The 20,564-nt window shown below is 47.2% G+C and overlaps 1 protein-coding gene across 3 annotated transcripts in view; it reads right to left on the bottom strand.

Annotated features, from left to right (window-relative positions):
- HIPK2 (homeodomain interacting protein kinase 2) overlaps positions 1-20,564 on the bottom strand; it is a 139,930-nt gene that overhangs the window by 104,253 nt on the left and 15,113 nt on the right. Inside the window, exon 1 of one of the 3 annotated variants that reach the window (XM_071422380.1) lies at positions 14,899-15,041. The exons of the other annotated variants lie outside the window; for them this stretch is intronic. The gene's annotated coding sequence lies outside the window, so the exon portion shown is untranslated. Of the gene's footprint in view, positions 1-14,898; positions 15,042-20,564 lie in introns of those variants that run through there. 3 annotated transcript variants of the gene reach the window in all.

Here is a 20,564-nt window from a genome sequence, read left to right as displayed (position 1 = left end):
GAAACCTGGGAGTCTGCAGTGCCCATGTCGGGTCTCTGGGGCTTGAGAAGGCCGATCATAGCCCTGCCAGAGGTACCTTGCTGAGCAACAGTCCTCCAAGCCAGGGGGGACTTCTGGAGTCCCAAGAACATAATGAGGTGGTGAACAATAAAGATGGAGGCAGGGGCAGCACCTGAAAGCCTCCAAGGTCTGCATGAGCATGTGAAGGAACTTCTGCACAATGTAAGCATAAAGACGTTTTTGGAAAGCAGGTGTCAGTAAAGTCAGGAAGAAGTTTTACAACCAAATGATCAGTACTCCCAAGAGCCTCTGAGGAGAAGAAAGTCTGCTTGGGAGTCAGAGATGGGATGAGAAAGAAAGAAAAAGATGAGATCAGACAGGTGGGATTGACAGAAGCCCTGCTTTGAAGCTTTATCTTTGGAGGACACTGAAGGATGTCTAACAAATGCTTTGCTGAAGAAATCCCTCGTTCAGATTTCTTGGAGAGAGGCCCAGCAGAGCTGAGGCAAGTGTGGAATGCTTGGCTGGGGCTGTGCTGCAGGCTGCTGGGGAACCCACGAGCAGCACCACATCTGTTTAAAGAGCTGAAGACTGCGGCAACACCCACAGCACCACTGAAAATGAGGCATGACATGATGAGGCTCCTATAATGCCATGCCTGAATGAGCTCCTGAAGCACAGGGTACAGCCAGAGGAGATGGGGAAAACAAGCTACCAAGGAACATTTCCTCATCCTGAAATCAAAATGGAGCCAGAAGAGTCCAAAAGCAGCTACTCACATCAATGGGCCAGGTAGGACTGTTTGGCAGCATCATACGTGTTTGGGGCACCTTCCTCCTTCCCATCTGTCCTCCACCATCACAAAGTGGAACAAACAGTCACCGCAGCATTTCTATAGCACCCAAAGCTCCCTCTGTAGAACTACACAAGACAGTCTCTGCAGCAAACGTGAAACTGGCCATAGTTTGCCTTGTAGTCCAGCCTAATGTCTGATCCCTACATTTAACCTCCAAACAGGTCTGTAAGGCAGGAACCTCTAGATTCCAACAAGCTCCATCTCTGGTTGCTACCTGCTAACAGAGTTACATCCTGAAAGCAGAACTGAAAGAAGGATGACCTTAGCATGGCTCTGCTTTCGAGGCAGCATGGCTCAAGTCTCTGCTGCTCATCTTCCAAACAGGGGCTGACCACAGTACCCCATCCTACAGGGGAAAGAGAGGACTTTCTCAACCTTCCCAACCCCAGACTTCACTGGCCATCCCACTTGGCCCTCCATTATCTCAGTTTCTGGGAAAAGGGACCAAGGCCTCTCAAAACAGAACCAAAATAAATCAGTTTTCTTTTGCTGCTGTGGTTGTGCCCCCCCTCACCCACACAGAACTGGCACATTTGTGGCTTCCCACAACTGCCTAGTGGAAAGGATATTTTGGCTTTTTCCACGATGGCTGTCTCCCCACCTGGATGACTTTCCACCTGTAAATATTAACTTTGTAATGTCAATGACTCCAACTGGCCTGCAAGTGTGGTGAAACCACAGGGAATGCCTGGCACCTCGCATACCTCACTTGTTAGAAACAACACTACTTGTGAAGGCAAGACATGGGCAAGGCTCACTGGAGTCTCTGGCTGAGCCTCTCACTCTCACAGGATTTTTTCCTAACTGTTTTATTTGCAAAGAGGCCACTGCATGACATTCAGCCCCTGCTTTGTTTATGAATTCTGAAACTCAGCTCTAGCTGGGCTGAAAACATCAGTTTGCCTATTCACAAGGTCTCTTCCTTCATTTGATTTCCATCAGGATACAGATCTTTGGGAGGGAAACAAGCCCCTGGTGAGGTCTGGATGGAATACACAAGATCTGCCCTGAAAAGAAAGATGAAGATGCAAGGAGAAAGGTGGGGAAGCTGGGCACAGGGCTCTGCCAAAACAGAAAATTGAGACAGACTGATTTGTTGACCTCCTGACAGCCACACACCACCTTCAAGTAAGAATGACCAAACACAGGACCTACAGAACTCTCAAACATTGAGGGTGTGGGGTGTTTTAGGAAATGAAGAGAAAGGATAGTGCAGGTTGATCACCTGACCTCCAGTTTAAGGAGTTGCAACAATTTTGTAAATAACCTGCCTTCCCATCATCACACCTGACCTGCACAGACAAAAGCCTTCAGTTCCTCAAGAAAACACCTTGAGCATTTTTCACCATCTTCCAGGTTTTTGGGCCAAGAAACACCCCCAAAGTTACGGCCAAACCAGTCAGTAATCTTTTCTTGCTGTCACCTGTGGCTTTTGGTTTGCATTCCAAAGTAGGACTATAAACCCAGAAACGCATGATGTGAAACGGGCTGTGAGCTGGAACCAGAACAGGCGCGGTAGGACTGAGCCAGCTGGCCCAAAGCAGAAATCACCATGGAGACACAGGGTGCAGGATTGGGATGTGGACTCATTTCTCCCCAAAACAACTGCCTCTCTTGGTCCATTCACCTTTGAGACTGGAGAGTGGCTCTCGTGTGAGACACAGCGATAGGGAGCTGCTGCAGCCTCCATGAGAACACAGTGTGTTGAAAGGTTTATCTGTGGGAAGCAATGATTCAATTTGCTGTATTTGGGGTTGTACTGACCTCTGTCATACAAAGCACATGGTCACACTCAGGCACACATAGACATGTAAACACTTGAGATGACCCACAAAGGCAGTGAATCTCATAATCCCCAAAAGTAATGAGTGATGCTACCCCAAACAATCCCATAGAAGTGCCTCTGGACACCTGCCTGCCCCAGTGCTGGCTGGCTTGCTGGGGCTGGTGCACGCCTGGTCTCCGGCTGTCTTCACATCAACTTCATTTTTAAGCAAGGTCTAATGGAACAGAGGCCAGATCAGCGTACAGAGAAAAGGCCTGTTTGGCCAAGGAAATACAGCCTAGGTGATGTACAAAGCTCTTGCTTAGAAGAAAAACCCCCTGATTTTGGGGGATAAACTACATGAAGGATTTCAGAGCCCTGAAGAGTAAACACCCAGAAGCTCAGGAAAGGCTATCTGCTTGAGAAAGGAGGATATAAGGCCCTTGTGTGTGATGAAGAAACTCAGGGACAGCACTAACAGCCTACTCCCCCTCAAAGCTCTAGAAGAAAAGAAATCAGTCCAAGGGAAGTCATTAAGAGAAACAAAACAATAAAAATCTCCACCTGTATCAGCAGAACTCCCTGGCTACCATCAGTCTCTCCCCCAGGTTTCTCCTTTGTGCAGGATATGATTATTTATTGACATATTTATTTACTCAGCTCCGCAGTGCTTAACACCATGGCTGCTGGGCTTCTTGCACTGTCAAAATTAGAGCATGACAGAAGAGAAGCTAAACATGGAGATCCATGATGACACAGGCCAAATGCCTGCTGCAATGGGGACCCCACAGCCAGCCTGGACAACAAACACTCCCTTGGTGTAACCTTGCTCCAGATCACTCAGTGCTTTCAAGGCCCTGCACAGCTCCCTGCAGAGACCCAGGCACCAGAGCACACCTCAGGCCCTGTTCAAGTGCTGACCATGAGCACCTGCTGTGCAGCACTCCTGCTGAAACCAAACCTGCAGAACCAAAAATCCACAGCAGAAAGGATGGCTGCAGATGACAAACCAGCTAAAGGGGCTGTCAAGCCTTCTCCTCATTCCTGATGCTACATTTAAGAACTGACGTGTCACTTTGCGCCTCCAGCAGCACGCAGCCACTTGCCCAACCTCTTCAGAAGCATCTTTTTGGCACTGCTACAACTGTTTTGCAGCCATGTGCTTTCAACTCAGAACATTCAATTCTTTCCTTTTCCTACGCAATGAAATGAAAGGATTCAGCTCAGATGCAGCGGGACAATGAGTTCAGAATCACCAATGTGTCGGTGATGTTGCAGCCAAGCTGTCCACAGTCACACCTGTGGGTTTTGACTAATGATGGAAGGGAAGTCTGGCCAAACTGAGTCATGGGGGAAAGAAGAGTTTCTGGGAAAATAAGCTCTGTATGATTTTCTCACAAGGAGCAAATATACCACTGTTTCCACAAGTTGCAGAAAAAAAAAATCAAAACAGATTAATAAAAACTTGTGGTGAAATCACAAGAACTTTCAGGAGGTCCAGGAGAACACTGGGCATCTTAGCTTTGCCATAGTCATAGGAATGACTAGGGGGTAAAATGACCTGGGGTGGGCCTATGGGTTTTGCTAGAAAAACCATGACACTCCCAGCAAATGAGAGGGGGAAACTGCCATTAAAAAAAACCACCAAAACAAAAGAAAACAGCCAGGGGAACTAAAAAGTCCTGTGAACTTTCATTAGACCTTATGAACTCAAAACTCACTAAAAACTTTCCAAATCCATATGGATGAGAAGTAAGGGGAGACTGAAAACTAGATGCAACAGAAGCACAATAACTGTGCAAAGAGTTTCAGTGGGAAGCAGCAAATTTACACCCGGTTTAAATGCCCAATTAATTCAATGTTTGCAGTACTCCTTTGTGGACACAGTCCTTGGTTTTGGTAATTTTTCATATCTGAAAATAGCCCCATTTCCCTCTTTAGTTCTTCCTGGGCTCATGGGAGACTGAAATGAGTCACCAGAGGATCAGCTGAGTCATCCAGCCAAATCTTGGAAAGCAATACAAAATGTGTGGTCATCACATCCTCAACTGAGACGTGGATGACGGCAGCACCCCTAGCAACCCACCATGCATTGGGCAGAAAGGGCTGGAGACCAGTGACACCATGAGCTGTCACTGTCAGCCAGGCATGTCTTAAATGAAACTAGGACAATGCAAACAAGAGCTGACAAACATGGCCAGAACACAGCCCAGAGGAAAAGGACCTGGGAGTGCTGTTTGGCTGGCAGCTGAACATGAGCCAGCAGTGGCTCCAGGTGGCCAAGAAGGCCAGGGGCAACCAGATCAGACACTGTGAGGCCAGCAGGACCAGGGCAGTTACTGTCCCTCGGTGCTTGGCACTGGTGGGGGTGCACCTCAAATCCTGTGTTCAGTTCTGGGACCCTCACTAGAAGAAAGACCTTGAGGTGCAGCATGTCCAGAGAAGGGCAATGGAGCTGGTGAAGGGTCTGGAGAGTGAGTCCTATGAAGACCAGCTGAGGGAGCTGGGGTTGTTTAGTCTGGAGGAGATTCAGGGTTAACCTCATTACTCACTACAACTACCTGAAAGGAAATTGTAGCACATTAGGAGGGGATCAGTCTCTTCTCCCAGTCAACCAGCAACAGGGCAAGAGAAAATGGACTCAAGTTGTGCCAGGGCAGGTTCAGGCTGGGCATCAGGAAGAATGTTTTCCCTGAAAGGGTGGATAAACATTAGAATGGGCTGCCCAGGCAAGTGGTGGAGTCACAATCCCTGGAGCATTCAGGAAACTACTGGAATGGCACTCAGTGCTATGGTTTAGTTGGCACGGTGGTATCCAGTCACAGGCTGGATTCAAGGATCTTAGAAGTCTTCTCCAGCTTTAATGATTCTACGGCTGCTGGTCCTGCACCTGACACAAAGCCCTTCTCCATCCACTTTCCCCATTCCAGAGGCATTAGGAAAAAGGGATGGCCATCTCCATCTTCCAGATCACGAGATATTCCTAGCCCATTTTCCAACTTCTATGAACCAAAGTTCCAATTCATCCAATTCCTCTAGCGTATCATCAAATCTTAACAAGACCTATTTCGATATGCAATCTCCCTGACAACCAAATAACTGTGACCTTTTAAGAACACAGGTCCATGTTTCATTTTTATGTCTATTATCTGCAGAACAAAAAGGAGTGGGGCAGTTGCTTTTGGGCAGAGAAAATTTATTTACCAAGCAGGTTTTTTATGGTGATTACAGAAGTTTAACTATCAAATTCAGGACAGTTGTTCTCTTTGTGCTGTCATGGAAAAACAGCCCCAGTTTTCAGGGGCTGGGAACCCTGTTCCTGCACAGCTTGCTGTCACCCTGCAGAGCTCATGCCACAATCCACAGCAGAGCCAAGCATGGAGGACCCTGAAGCACCAGGGGGTTACAGGAATAGCACGTGTGGCACATCAGTAGCACAGGTCCCTCTGTGGCTCACCCAGAAAATCCACCGGCTGGAGGCTCCCATGACACTCCTTTCACCTGGCCAAGCACCAGCAAATGGTGCTCAGGGACTAAATGTGAAATGACACCAAACAGGTTTTCATGAAACTGCTCAAAATTTCCCAACTAATGATGTCACTCCTGTTTTGTCTTGATTCTTCTCGCCAGCTCATCCCTGGGTTTCAGCAAGGCCATGATGTATTCACCTTGCTGTGCCTCTTCTCCCAGCCTTCTGCACCTTCACTCCTATTTCCTTTGCCAAAATTATAAAAACCACTTTTTAAAAAAAGGAAAAATAAGAGCTGAAAGGTTCAGGTGGGCATCAGTGGATGATGAACTCCACAAGACAGAGTAACACTTGACAAAAGCAGGTATAAAAACTGGTGTAAAAAACAGGTTTAAGTGAAACTGAAGTAAAAAGATACAGAAGCTATTAAAGTACCTAAAATCCATGGGGGTTTGATCCCAGTTGTAAGAACCTGGTATTATTTAGTCTTTTAAAGGCTCAGTAGTAGAGACTCCAAGCTGTTGAAATGCTAACTTATTCCATGCTCTGCAGAGACAGAAAATAAATGTGAAACTGGATCCTGACAGCACCACTAGATCCCAAAATTGACCCTCCTGCTTTCTGCTCTGCCTGCTTCAAAGAACATGCTATTCCTGGCAGAGTTTTAAAACATAAAGCCCAGGCAAGTGTTCTCATGTCCTCTCCGCTTCCCAAAGCTAAGGCGAGCAGCTCGCTGGAGCTGCCCTCCCACACACATCACCCTCTGGGTCCTGGCACTTGCCAAGAGCTCTGCACTGGCCCCACGGGCTGGCCTGGCACCAAGCACGAGCAGAGCAGCAGCCGCGGCACGCGGCTCAGCACGCTCGAGCTACAATAAACCTGTCAGACTGCGCGAGACATGAATCATATGGACTGCCACAACAGCAACCCAGCGTGTGCTAAAGCAAACAAGCAAACAAACAAACAAACAAACAATCCTAAGACATCTCAAAACACAGATGTAGGTAAAAGGCACTCTCCTGAGGCTGCCAGTGTAGTTATACTACAAAGCAATCCTGGAAAAATATACTCTCTCCTGACTTGTGACAACTCAGAAATGCTTCAGCAGAGCTGTAGTAGGGGGCCATGGGAAAGCAGGACCAACAGGACTCACTGGGAACCTGGACCATGACCAAGCAAATGCCTGGGTTTTCCAGGATGCTGGAAGTGAGAGAAAACACCTTTAGCAAAGGCACATCAGTCACCGAGGGATGTGCCTGCAGAGGTTGCTCAGGGTCTTTTGGAAAGCACATCTCCAAGTGCACTTAGTCAGCTGGAGGTGCTGCTTCTCTCACACTGCCCAGGAAGTTATGCAGCAGAAACAAGAGCATCTTTTCCTGCTTAAGGTTTTCCTGTAGTCCTTGGTACAGCCATGAGACTGAAGCATGGAAATAATGCTACAAGTGCATCTGAGGGACTTGCATGCTGCCTGTGCCCTTCAGGGCAGCCTTGGGAGTGGGTGACTGCTCCATCCATGCTTGTGGGCCAACAGGGCATACCATTTCATACCATGAACCTGTGGCTACACTTTGGATGTACATGTATTTTTCACTTGTATCATTGCAATACAGTCAATGGGTACAGTGACCGTTTCTCCATCTTGTTTTCCTCCCTGCTATTTAATGATCTTGTGGTGTCGCCTCTTAAGCCACAATCCTCCAAAGACTTGCAGACACCCCTCACCTTCCAACCAGCAACTGCAAGACTGTGAACCATGAGATGAATTAGCCAGACAAAAGCACAGGGGAAAGGTTTATGGCCAGTCTGTTTGCTTTTCCTGGCAGATTCAGTCCAGAGACTTCAGCTTTTCCAGGTGACAAGTGTCTTCCAAGACAGTGTCTGCATCACAAAATATTCTGTAAGATCTTTATTTAACTGCTCCCCTAGGAATGCTGGCTAGACCCTCACACTACTGCCACATGTGCCTGTGTCTGAGTTTAAGCACATGAATTGCCTGAACTGACTTCATCAAGACGACTCATGCACTGAAAGCCCACTACATGTGTAAACGTTAGCAGGAACAGTGCATTAATCATCTGCCCTTGGGTTCTGAAAGGGAATTTTTGTGGGGAAAAAAGCAAAAAAAACCTCCATAAAACTTGTGGATATAATTCAGGTATCCAAGTGATGCATTAATCTAAATTAAACCTCCACTCTCCCTTTTAGAAAAGCAAGTTCTTCTCTACGAATGTATAATCTGTAGTTAACTGATGTGAACTGATTTCAAAAGAAATCCTGTGGAAGGTGAAGTTTCCAGTATCCGTGCCCACCCCACAAGCAGCACACTCAGAAAATGTACATTTGGTTTTCTTGCAATTTTTCCTTCCCTTCCTTCTCCATGACTAGCAATATGGATAGAAAAACATTCTCTCTGCTCTTGACAGAGTGGCTGCTGCTGCTGCTGCTGCTGCTGCACATTCTCCACCTGGAGTGAAAATTCTCCGTTGTCACGGCAGCCAACAGTGATGTCACAGACTGAGTATTGTGACTTCAGCTGGAAAAGGAGCAGCAGAGCAGATGAACTCTGAAAACAAAGATATTGTTTTGGTGTAAACAGCCTTCCCTGAAAAGAGGGGGAAAAAAAGAAGGAAGTATATATAAACATCTGACAATTATGGTTTTCTCGAAGAAGTATAAATATATGAAAAATAGGCAAGTATCTCGAAGGTCCAACTAAGTACTGAAAGAATTGTCATTTTGTTTCTGTTCTGTTAAGAAATGGGACCCTTTCAGGTTTTGAAATACACGTTTTCTATTCTTTTCTTTTTTTTACTTTTGTTTTTAAAATCTTCTTGTCTGGTCATTGTCCCAGATTCAGCAATCAGCATTGCTGTGTAGAGGAATGTCTCAGAAAATAGTGCACATGTTTCCAAATGTTTCATTAATACACAGGCAACTTGCAGATACTGCTGTCTGTCTTGACAAACCTTTCTGAAAATTCACATGCAGAAGAAGGGGAAATACTGGTAGGACTTCAGTTACCAGCTTCTCAGGGGACAACACAAATAATAAGCAGTTCCCTCCCCAAAGTACCCTAATGATGTCCTAGCTTTACAAAAATTATGCTTGAATATTTTTTCTGAAATATAAACTTGCCACGCACAGTCAAAATTAAAAAGAAATATGGGGCATTTTAAAGAGAAATTCCATGGGGAAAAGCAACTGTGAAATAGCCAAACATCAATTATGAAAACCACATCAAGAAGAGGCTCTTATGCACGGGCTGAAGGGTTTAGGGATTTCAAGAAAATGTGCATCCTAGTTTGACTCATAATGTAGGCAGAGAATGAGCAAGTTTCCTCAACTTAAAAACAGCTCAGTGAGTATGTAACCCTTTAAAGTCATAGCATCTATACAACTCTCTTGTATCTCACAGCTCCCAGCTGATGGCAATCTTTGCTCTCCATGCCCAACTCCTCCACAGGACTGGAGATGGATTACTTCCATCCTCAATTAGTGCAGAAGGAACAGCTGATACTCCTGAGACATGGGCAAACTTCTGAGGTGTGCACTACAGCCACCCCAGAGCTTGCTCATTGGTGCCATTATCACTATCCCAACTGCAAACCTTCAATCAGAGCCTTTTCCTCCCCTGCTGCTGCCCACATACACTCAACAGGCTGTGGGCAGCACTGCTTACCCCTACCTGAGGGAAGAACACAAACGTAAGGAAAGCAAAATGTAACAAAGTGAACAAAGACAAAGAGATTTGGGGTTGATTTTGCCTGTAAGTCAAGTCTGGATCATTTTCCCAAGCTTAAAGATTATGGTCTCATGAGTGTACCATTTGGGACTTCCACAGGGCAGGATCTGGGAGAGGGAGTACCCAGGGTAAAATCAGGAAACGCCTTCCCACAAGACCCAAAGAAAAAGCAATGGCATGAACTTGTTCTGCCTCAAAATAACTTGCAGGTCTGTTGGTTTGTGGCATTGCTGTTCAATGGTACAGAGCATTATTAGAGAAAAACAGCATAAACCAGACAGTTGTCATGTGGGAGAAAAAGGTATCTCAGTTCATTTGTGTTTTTCCTCCAACCCTGAACTTCTACCTCAAGGGTCACACTTGCTCCTACAGGGAATGTCTGGATAGAAGGCTTCACCAATTTTCCTCTCTGATGACAAACGGCACCAAACGCTTTCCTGTCTCTTCTCCCAGAAGCAACAGCTGTTTATTGTTCCTCATTCCCACTCTGCATGACCAAACAACTACACAGAAAACAGAGATGGGTGAAAGCAAGACTATTTTAAGCTGCAAACCAAGAACACAAGGCTTAGGAGAACTCAGCTTTATGGCTGCCTGTGCAACCTTCGACCCTCTTTCCTGCCCGTGCACCATGGCAGAGCTGTTAATCACATAATCACAGGCTATTTTTCCAAGGACCTTGGCCTCACCCAGTGCAGCAGGATCTGGGGTGCTCAGTAGGTGAGCACCCAGTTACTATTTCATCTTCTCAGTGCTGCTGGAGGTGTGGCCCCAGCCTTGTTTACTGCATACCCGCCACGCTCTGCTCTGCAGGTGGAATTGGTAATTTACTCATGGCCCTTCCTACAGTACGCATCATTAGAGTAACTGAATGTTCCACAAACATAAAGAAATGTATTTTTGCACTGCCCTTATAAAGTAAGACACTGCATTATCCATATGTCAAGGGCAGGGAAGCAAAGCACAGGGAGATTAATGTGAAAAGCTTCCACTAGTTTTAAATGCTCTATTGAAACTCTTAAGTGCAAGTTCTTCAGAGATATGTTTTGCCAGTTGTGGCTGTGGTGACAACCATTCTTTTGGGCTGATGCTCTCAGAGATAGCAGAAGTGGTATCCCTGACATTTGTACCATTCAAATTTTACTGGGTTGTTAATGTGGAGGCTTGCTTTCTCACTTCTTTGTACATTTGTTGTATTTAACACGCATCAGGAAAAAATTCAGGAGAGGTATAAAAGAGCTGTTTTCTAAATATACATTCTGAGGCAGGTAGCTGGGATGGAAAATTTCTGCCCAGACAGTTTAAGTTTAGTAAAGTTGTGAACAACTAAAAATGAAGGTCTTAAAATAGGAAGGCTGTTGGATGGCCTCAATGACAGGTCATTGCCATAAAATACACTTTTCTTTCTCTTCTCACTTTTCTCTCTTCTCTTTCTGAGAAGAAACAGATGTTACACTAACAGAATCAAATCAAACTGAAACCCAAACTGCAACTAGAACTTTATTTTATATCCTGGTTCTGTTCAGATAAACAAGATCAATTTATTCTTACATTTAAAACACAACAAAGTCTTGTTACTCAATTCCAAACAGGGACTTCTGCTTAGAGAATAAGCCCCACCTTTCCTCCTGCTCTCTCAGAAAGAGAAAGCAAGTGTCAGTCACTTCTGGCAGCACCGGTCATAAGCAGGATATAGGACAGGCAGATGGACAGTACTCAGGGGTAGTGAATCTTACATTGATATAAACTGATCCTTCCCCTGATTATTTGCAGGGAGATTCAAAAATTCCTATAAGGGAAAAAAAAGCCCATCTGAAAATTTCAGGCAGTGATTTTATCTGTGCCAACACCGGCAAAGAAAGACAGACAGACAAAAAGACAGACGGTGGGGGGGTGGGTATAATTCAACCAACTGATGGTGCCAGCCTTCTTCAGAGCAATGAAATAATTTTAGAGACACTTTTGTAGGAGCCTAAAATCCAACCTTGCAACTGTGCACAGGACTCGGGACACACAGACACATACAGACACACAGACAGACATACATGACACTGGACAGCAATGTGAGACAATGTGGGAGCTGGCAGAACTGGTTCCTCCATCATCTTGGGAACATGCAAGGACAACCCTAGGATAACTCCTGACAATTCCTCTTTGCCACCCAAGCTGTATTCCTGGCAAATGGTGTTATGAAGTGTTCCTTCCCCTGATACATACCATATCCACACAGAGAGGAACACAGACCAAATTTCTCTGTCCTGCACTGAAAACCCTCACTGTATATCCCTGCTTTTGAGCTAGTCATGTCTCCTGACTGCACTAACTTAGACTAATTTAGTATTTTTAATTACAGAGGGATTTACAGCACTGCACTACAGTGCTCTCTTTTATTATACCCAGTGTTTCTGCTGAATCTGGGTGCACTCTACATACAAAGTTGCACATTAGACAAATTACACTGCACATTAAGTAAATCTCTCTCTAGAAATAGGATTAGATGAAGAGGCAAATCTTCCTCATTCCTAGTGCATAAATTAATATCTACAAAATCAATATAAAGAAAGAGCTCCATATCAATTTATGAAAAAAAATAGTTTAAACATACTCCACAATTAAACAAATTTATGTAGGAGATGCATTCTTCTTCTCCTATTTTGCTTAATAAATAAAACAGCTGGTCCAAGGAATCAGGTCAATCAGTGTCTGGAAAAAGCCCCATTAAAGCTGCTATATAACCTAGTTTCTCAAGCTGCATAAGGCATCCTAATATTGAAGAGGCAGAAGTCCATGCAGAGACAGCAGGGATGGCTCAGCTTCTGGCCCTTCAGGGTTATGGAGGATCTTTATCACAGAAGACAACAGTAAGTGAGATATCTTGCAAAGATCTAAGGAGATGGGCTCTGAAGGACCACAACAAAGACAACATGATGCATCCAGACCTGTACATAAAACAGAGCTAGTAGCCTTGGGCACCTAAGCTCAGGTCATCCAACATAAGAAGATGGTAAAGGCCCAGATTTTCACGTGTGTTCAGATGCCCTCAAAGCTAACCTAGCCCTGCTGCCACAGTGGGTGATAACACCTCTTCCCAGGCCACTCCACAGCTCCACGGTTCCATCCCTCCCATCTCACGTGGGAGGGCGAATCCGGCAATGACCAAAGCTGTGGGCGTGTTTTGTGGGCACAGAGCCTATTCCAGTGCAGGCAAAAACCCCTCAGCATCAGCCCTCCTCCTCCTGCACAACACACAGCACACAAAATGCAGTGCCCAGGCCCTCCTCACCTCAGAAAATGTATATTCAGTAGGTTTGAAAATATTTTGCAAAGGATATCACAATCCACATCCTATAGAGATAAAAATGGAGCCAGAACAAAGTGACTTGCTTAAGCTTTAGGAGCAAGGCAGCATCAGAACTGGGAAATGAAACTTTCTGGTCCACAAACCTAGGTTTTAGCTTCTTAAATAAGGATTCTCTTCCCTCATTAAAAAACTAAAAATGAGAAAAGAGGAAGGAATATTCTGTAGACAGAATGAACTTCGCCCTCAGAGGACTAATGACCTGATAGACTTTTTTTCCCTTCTCACCTCCATTTCCCCTCGCTAAAGTTACAATAACTTCAAGGACTATCCTTCTTCCTTGGTCTGCTTTAACCTAGTGTGTCAGCTCAGCATCCTCTTCCCAACCACCTGAAGCCAGAGACCATCCTTCCATGAGAGGAGATTACCTTCTTGCTTTCAGTCTCTCTGGACATCCTTGCAACATCCTGGACTGAGACTACTCTGCTTTCTGCATTGTGCTGAGGGACCCCAAAGTCCTATCCACTCATCTCAGCCCATAGTACGTGGCAGCCTGAAAGGGTACCCTGGAGGTAAAACCTGCTTGTTCTCTATTAATTTTTCATTTTAAGAATGGCTCCAGGGAAAGGAGGGAGATATAGGTCAGAGACTTTGGGGGCTGATTAGTAACTGTACATCTTCCTTCCTTTTTTTTTTTTCCCCCCTCATTATTTTTTTCTCTTCCAAATTGAGAAACAGAGGGTTTTCCCTCCGTATTTCTCATTTACTCCTTGAGCATCACTGGCATTAGTCAGCAAACTCCTGCTATTTCCTCACAAGCCCCTGACACTTGCAGAGTGACTAACCCCCTGTGCACACACTTGGGTTCTAACATTTGCATCTGCTTTTTTCCCTCATGAAAAATGGATCTCAGCATTGCACAGGCGCAGTTGTCCCTGTGGTCACTGTGAGGGTGACAGGTCGCTCCCTGTAAGCTCCTGCTGCCAGGAGGCTGTAAACACCACCATTTTTCATGCACAGAGCCAAGGAGCCAGGAGGTGATGGCAGGGCCTGCCCTCAGGTCACTTCATAACTCACCATCACAGTAGCAGTGTCCCTCACGCTAGGAAGAAGTCAGCTCCTGCTCCAGGCCCAGGCACGTGGAGAAGGTGATGGAAGAAGCCTGAAGCCACCAGCTCTGCCAGGTGACACCGCCTTTGCGTTGGCCTTTCCCTCCAGCACCAGGAGTCTCTGCCCCCGTTACGGTGCCCGGTGCCTGACATGATGTGCAGCAGGCCTCAGCTTGGCTCCCGAGGCACGAATACAGGGTGAGTGAAAACCCAGCTCCTTGTGACTCAAAGCCACCTCATCAGAGCATGACAGAAGGCTCCTCCTGGCCAGGTGGGCTTGCACAAGCTGCCCACCCACAGCCATGCTCACAGAAGACCTTGCATGCAGCTCATGCTCACGTGGGCGTACCCACAGACCTGCCCACACTGTGCTTGCTCTTGGTGCTGCGCTTGAGCACACTGCAAGTTTGTTGTGTCCACCTTCCCAGGGTGATGCCAAGAGCACACAGACCACTCTTCCTTACATCCAACATGCAAACAGGATGTCTTGCCCCCAGGCAATGGTAGGTGCTACCTGCTGCCACCCACACAGGAACAGTCCACATCCAGAGCAGAGCCCATCAACAGGGATCAGTGGGAAGGCTGGTGAACTTGGTGCTGGAGAAGTTTATTCCCCATTTAACCTTGACACCCTCACACCCCGTTCCCACCACCCTTACCTCCGTCCCCATTGTAGGAGAGACTTCTGCATTGCTGTGTAGGGAGGCATGAAAATAAACCACCGGCTCCAGTGCCACACTCCCTCCTGGCAGATCTGTTTCTCTCTTCTTAACTGTTTCCAAGTGCCTGGCTGTTTTATAATCCCCAGTGAGCATTCCCTTAACTCCTTCCTCACTGAGTCCTTCCACTCTCCCTCGCTCGCTCTCTTCTGAAAGGCAGAAAAATCCAAGGCGAGGTAGGGGGTAGAGAAAGCAAAGGAGGGGGCCTGAATCAAACAGGGAACATCTGAATCAAAGAGGGAACATCTGAATCAAACTGCACATATTAGTCATTTCCCCAGCCCTCTCTTACACAGACAGACTGACTCTCCTGTTAATGTATTTCATTTTTTCTTCCCCATGGACATTTGTGTACCTTAGAAACTTCTTTGCTAATCTCCTCCTGCTTCTTCATACCATGAGGTCATATGCTCCTGCTGGTAGCATGACTTTAAATCACACACCAGCTTGCCCTTTGAGGTCTGAACAGAAATCACTGCCTTAGATCACAAGTAAATATGAGTTGATGGCTTCAAGCCCAATGTCACAACCGCCCCACTTATGCATATTGCAAAATTCGAGAAGAATCAAATGCAGGTATTGATTCCCAGTGGAAAGGACTTGATCACTGCAAGGGCTGTGAGAGGGCCATGTGGAGGAGCTCAAGCAGAGGAACACATCCTCCCTGTTTCCAAGACACTGCAACTGCCCTGAAGTGACCTGTTGAGAGTCACACACACTATGGGTGCTAAAGGCCATGCACTGCATCTGTGCTTGTGCACGTCAGTGAGTGCAGACGTGGGGCACAGAGTCACCTGGCCTGAGACATTTTGGGAGGCCCACAGGTCACAGCTGCACTTGGCCACACTGCAGCACAGGTCACTGTGTGTGTGCCAGGGTGTGCTGGCAGCACGGCGTGGGGTAGGACAAGCACGGCGACCCAGCAGCTTTGGATTTCATAACAACCACTACGTGCAAAGCAACGTCACACAACGCTCCGGTGCTTACGCTGCTCCTGTGAGCACATGAATAAAGAGGACAGAGGAAAAAAAAGCATTGGCTTTCACATGTCCCCTCTCAGGTGGGAACATGACACCTGCAGCTGGCTGCTGCTCTTCCTCAGAGCCTATGGCTGCTTCTTCCAGCATCTTGAGGTTGCCCCTGACAGCTTCCACTCAAAAGTTTACCGAGGTATCTTTTTCCCTGACAAAATGAGCTATTCAAAATGAGCTATGTCACACCAGGCTGGGCCTCAGGGCTTTTAAAATCGGTTCTGCTGATGTTCAAAGGGAGCAGCTTGCTGTGCAGAGGAGTGGTAGAGTTAATAGCAGTAGGATCAGCACAAGCTCTTACCCTGCCATCTGCCTTCAGCTCAGCCAGGCTTTCTGCTGAACAGCCAATGTGGGCTGGGGCCACTGGAGTGAGCAGCAACTCACTGACATGAAAGACTGCCTGGGTTAGTTGATTAAGAATAAGATTACGAGCACAGGAATCCTGTATAGTGCTGGTACTGACTCAGTTCAAGGATTTCATGGGGATATTTAAGCCCAGTTTTCCAAAGAAGTCTTTTATTTTGCGCAGGTGGGTGTTTGTGTGACAGCTTAAATAAGCCCCATGAATCGATGACTCCAGAACAGGGGTCATCTCTGAAACTGCTATGCTTTCTTCCTTGGCCACCCCCACTCAAAGCCAGGGATAAATAACACTTATCTGTCTCACTCCCCTGTAATGTTTAAGTCCTTTGCACATAGAGAGCTCTGGAGGAAACACAGGAAAGCCCACTGGAACGGACAGGGATGCCTCTCACAACTGTGGGTCACAGATCCTTGTTCTGCCTTGTGGACTTCTTTTAAGTGCTGGCCATGGACAGAGGCTGCTCAGCTCTGCTCCTGCACATTCAGACTGACAGCTGCCTCAAGAGTTCTCCCTCTTTTTAACAACAGAAGGGTCACTTAAGGCTTGTGGATGACCTGAAAGTACCAACTGCTGACCCACCGCTGAAGTCTGAACCTTCCAGTGCAACCACGAAGAGCAGGGCTTGGTCTCCTTGAGGGATGGTGAGGGCAAAACAGTTCTGTAGGCCCAGAACAAAATACTGAGATTATACAAAATACTCTGATGTCATATCATTCTGTGGGAACACCCTATAGCAATTTAAAGGACTGCTGCAGCTGATCTCCAAACCCAGGAGGAGACAGCTGGAGGGAGCAGCAAAAGGGTGCTGGTCTGAAAGAAGGATGGGGGATCTGGGAGAGTGAGGGCACAACCTGCCTCATCTGAAAGCGAAAAGAACAGAGAGGCCCCTCCTTTCACAGATGCAGGGAGGAAAAAAAGCAAGATGAGCGAAAAGCCTGGACTTAATAATGAAAAACAAAAGCTCATCATTTATTTTCATATCCTTTCACTAATGCTGGCATAATGCTAACAGTGGAATTCTTATGGCATGCATGTCATGCCTGCAAATACCAAGTGAATTACTTCTCAGCAAGGCTATGGGCTATGGCACTGAGCAGCACATTCGTTACAAACGATTGAATGATGAACGACAGTTCCCAAATTCCTCCTTGACAATGCTACTTGCATTAGTTGTAATTTAATGAGTGTGAGAGAGAGAGAGAGAGAGAGAGAGAGAAGTTTTGGCTCAAACCACAGAAATAATACTGCCTGCTGCTGCTTCCCACTGGGTCTTGTATTAACTCACACCACCTCCACCTCCTACTTCTCTACCTCCTCCCTTTTCACACCTATCCTCAGGTGCTAAAAGTCGTGTCATGAAACCCATCAGCATGGCAAGAGAGCATGCAGAAGCCCCCAAGCACATGCATTCCTTCTGGCTAAAAGGTGGGAGAGGACACAAACCTCTTCCTCATCTCTGAGGCAGGCTGGGGTGGTTCCTACAGCAGCCAGTCTCTGTGTAGACAAGCCACCAACTCTCCTTTGGCTCTTTCCTTCTAGGGAGCCAGTGCAGGTGAGAGACACCAAGCTGGCAGTTCTGGAAACAGCATGAAGCACAGTCTGTATGAGCCATGTTGGTGCAGAGCTCCCACCACACACCCCTGCCAGCACGGTCCTCCTGCCTTCCCAGAGGGAACCACAGCAGGGTAGCCCAACCTAATCCTCACCTTGCAGGCTGTCTTAGCTGGTCTGTTGCTCTTTTAAACAATTTTGAGATCTCGTAAGCAGCCAGTAAGTGTGAACATAACCTTTGCTAGGGGGTAAGGCCTTCAGCAGTATAAATGTGCCATCACTGGTGACCCCCAGCAAAGCCAGCAATCACTGCCATGCTGCCTCCTCCTGAGCTCTTGGGTAGGTCTGTACCTCCAACTTCTTCAGGGCATAAATCAAGCCCCTTTTTTTCACTCCATGGACCTTGACACAAAGGGGACAGCCACAGCAGCAGGAGCATCTTGCAAGTCTCTGCCCTGGACTGGCCAGTGTCACCTCCCACTCCTGTGGCAACCTTGCGACAGAGCCTGTACCCCTTCACATGACAGGACATTTATCCATCTAATGACCCTGCGCATAAGGTTCACACCAGAAACAAGACCCACCATGTGGGGTCTCCTGTGCTGGGCCAGAAGAAAGCTGAGAGGTCTGATCTGAGCAGCAGACTTACAAGAAAGCGACTGCAAACATCACTACTACTCTCCTGGTGTATCCAGTCTCCTCAGCATTTCTCACTGACAGAGCCTAAATGACAACCATCCACGGATTCCTACCCAGTGGAGCATCCAGAATACTCCTCATCTCTTCTGTGCCAAATGTAATTTAAAAGCCCCCCTCCCACATTTTGCAGTGTTTTGAAAAAAACAAATCCAAACAAAATTTACATGTTTCTGAAACACAGGCATAAGCAGAGGAAGGGAAAATGCCCTTAAGGATTGGAACCAAATGTGTTTGTGCAAATGAGACCCAGGATTTACAGTTACCTTCCAGCCTCCAGCAAGTGCTACAGTCTTAGCTTTGACTTAAAAACAATCTGTTTTCTTGTAAAGGTTGAAAAGCACCAGTGATATTTTCTCTGGTGTACTGGCCAAAGTCCCACAGCCGTGGCTGGGAGAGGAGGGTGGACACTGTGTCACAGGACAGTCCCAGGGACACGTGCGGACACAGGTCTGTCTGGGCACACAGATGCACATTTGTGCATCCCAGCAATATAGCAGGCACGATGCTGGGGGGCACCACCTTTAGGAACTACAAGGACACAGATTTGCCCCTTGTCAAAATCCCCCTCCAAGCCCTTGTGTAGCACTGCACACTCTGTGGCTTTCCTAAAACTCTGGCTGTGCTTTGAGCAGTGACCAGACTCTGAAATAAACAAAGACATGCCTTGCTGAAGTGACCCTAAGTGAAAGCAACAATACTTGGCACAAAGAAATAAACAAGCACCATAGCTGAAAATCAAAAAGGATGAAACAGTGAGCCTGCTGTGACTAACTTTGTGCTGGGCAGCTCACCCACCCCAGCAGCATGGGAGCCACACATCCCCCCAAGGGGCACCAGATAGAAGGGGTCCCTTTGCACACAGCAAGTGTGGGGAGAAGGGCACACAAGCATGAGAGGAAAGGGGGGCTCCTGTGACAGAGGACCACCACGGTGGCTATGTGGTCTTTAGGAGCCTTCACAGGGGTGCTGCTACCTGCTGCTAGCCTGCAAAGAGAAGCAGCAAGCAGGCTGGAGCGATGAAAAGCAGTTATCAGGGGCAGAACTATAGGCATGAACATACCTAGACAGATGCAGACCTGCTGGACTGCCAGAACAGGCCTGTTACTGCACAGCTTCTTTGGGCATACAGTGCAAGCCACAGCAGCCAGAACTGCCAGCCATGGTTTATCACATTTACAGTTTAAAACCCAACCAAATCCAACACTTCTGCTGGAAGCAAGTTCAGCTGAAGGTTCCTGGCCCAGCTGGGAAGGCAGAGGCTGTCCTGCCCCTTGGTTCCCCTCCTGATAGGCTGCTGTGGCTCAGGAAGGGTGAAGCTCAGACACAGCACTCAGTGTCACACTTCAGCTCCCTTTAAGCCTTCAAATTAGGGCTTACACGGGGCTTAAGTACAGCCTGTCCCAACACAGGGTTGGATTTCACAACTCTCATGAGCTGCTGCTGGGTTGCCACTTCCCCCTGAAAAGGGGATGAGTGCCCTGCAGGCAGCCTGGCAGGCAGTCCATCCACCCAGACACCCTGAGCAGGGGATGGGGAGCACCTTGATCCCTGCAGCCCTTCCCATGTCCCTGCAGGGTAAAACAGGAGGGCTGAGATCACCAGGACAGGCTTCTGCTTCCCTTGCCTCATCTAGCCAAATAACTCCCAATACCCATCTTTTCAGCGAGCATTTTGTGGTAAACACAGAATATCTTACTTCTGTGATCAAGCCTGTGTTCTTCTTCCTCCACATCTCTGCTGACCCCCCATGGCTCACCTTGAGCCCCAGGGTGACCACAGGGTGACCACAACCCTTCCAGCCCATGGGCTGGGATGCCTGACATGCAGCACTGAGCTCCCACGTGAAGTCAGCGTGTTCTCAATACAGGGCATGGCCACGAACACCTCAGGGGGGCTGGTCACCTTCCAGCAAGGACAGCTGAATATGACAGGGCTGGGCTGGGGAGGGGGCAGCACAGGGG

This window comes from Agelaius tricolor, unplaced genomic scaffold (assembly GCF_023055355.1).
Source record: "Agelaius tricolor isolate 1412-34295 unplaced genomic scaffold, bAgeTri1.0.p SCAF_3, whole genome shotgun sequence".
In the NCBI taxonomy this organism is placed as follows: domain Eukaryota; kingdom Metazoa; phylum Chordata; class Aves; order Passeriformes; family Icteridae; genus Agelaius; species Agelaius tricolor.
The sequence above is the reverse complement of the archived record's forward strand: the minus strand, read 5'-3'. Positions and strand labels throughout refer to the sequence as shown.